Here is a 1,420-nt window from a genome sequence, read left to right on the forward strand (position 1 = left end):
TAGTTGAGTTTTGTATATTACTTCTTGTTTGATTGTCAATGATTATTTAAGATGTTCTCTTGGAGAGTGAGGAGTATGTGTGGTTAGTTGAAGTCAAGCCCTGTAGGACATTATTACCTCTCCACCAAAGGATCGTTGTGTGTCTGTATCCATTATATATATATCATTTTTTAAGTAAAGAAGAAAAAACCAAGTCTGTGTTTCTTTACTGCCACAATAGGGCTCATCCAAGAATCTACCTTAAGTGAACCAGCTATAGTTTTGTTTAAAACTCAAAAATAAAAAAAAAAATAACTAAAAAAAACCCCATAGGCCTAAAAAGGATTAGGCCCACTTGCAGTACTGCTTAAAAGTGGGCCAACGGTAGGCACAGCTGATTGAAATTTGACATATCCGCTCGGGCGATGATGGTGCCCTCTGGGTGGGCATTATTTTGTTGCTTCGGGTTTCATCAGCTAGCCTTATGCCAGCCCTGACTGTGCTCTTCGGTGGTAAGTAGGTGAGGGATTCATGTTGTTCCTTGCTGTGTATATATATATATATATATATAACTATAATATATATATATATATTAATATAATATATTATTATCATATATATATGTATATATATATATATATATAATATGTGTGTGTGTGTGTGTGTTGTTGTGTGTGTATGTACGATTGTACATGTATGTATATGTGTAAATAAATGTATATTTATATTATATATAATAAAAATATTAAATATTAAAAATGTTTAAAATAAGAAACATTATTAAACATACACATGTCTATATATATATGTATGTGTGTGTCTATGTATGTGTTATAGTTGTACAATTGTATATGTATATATATGTATATGTGTAAATAAATGTATATTTATATTATATATAATAAAAATATTAAATATTATTACAAATGTTAAAAATAAAAACAACATTAAGTTCTATTCCCTTAGGATACTATGTATGAAAGTCAGATGTGATGCGTTTTAATATATATAAGCTAACTGTAATTTAAAGAGTTTTGCCATAATTATTTAAATACTTCCGTAAGTGCAATTTTCCACAAAAAGCATCCTTATTTATGCTCATTCTTGATTCCCCAATTTCTCCGTCTATTACCCCGGGCTCAGCGTACCTCAAGGTGATGTTAAACCCCCTAACATATTGTCACCCAATTCTGCCTCGCCTGACCAATATTATCATTATTTACAAATGCCATATCGTCGGAAAATATAGAAATCTAATCTCATTCTTATTTTTGAAAAATTTACATTTTCTGCAAAATATGGAAGCGTAAGGAATTCCCACATCGTCGCAAAGTATGCGTCACGAAACTGCGTCAGGGTTACGTCACACAAAGCCACAGAAATGGCCTGGCTAAATTGATTAATTACTTTATTTTTAATCCATCGGTTCGTCTGAATGACG

General features: G+C 31.3%; 1 protein-coding gene across 1 annotated transcript in view; it reads left to right on the top strand.

Annotated features, from left to right (window-relative positions):
* Positions 1 to 1,420, top strand: part of LOC135195565 (uncharacterized) — a 332,933-nt gene that overhangs the window by 159,008 nt on the left and 172,505 nt on the right. The gene's annotated exons all lie outside the window — the stretch shown is intronic.

The sequence above is a fragment of the Macrobrachium nipponense genome, chromosome 16 (assembly GCF_015104395.2).
Source record: "Macrobrachium nipponense isolate FS-2020 chromosome 16, ASM1510439v2, whole genome shotgun sequence".
NCBI classification, from domain to species: domain Eukaryota; kingdom Metazoa; phylum Arthropoda; class Malacostraca; order Decapoda; family Palaemonidae; genus Macrobrachium; species Macrobrachium nipponense.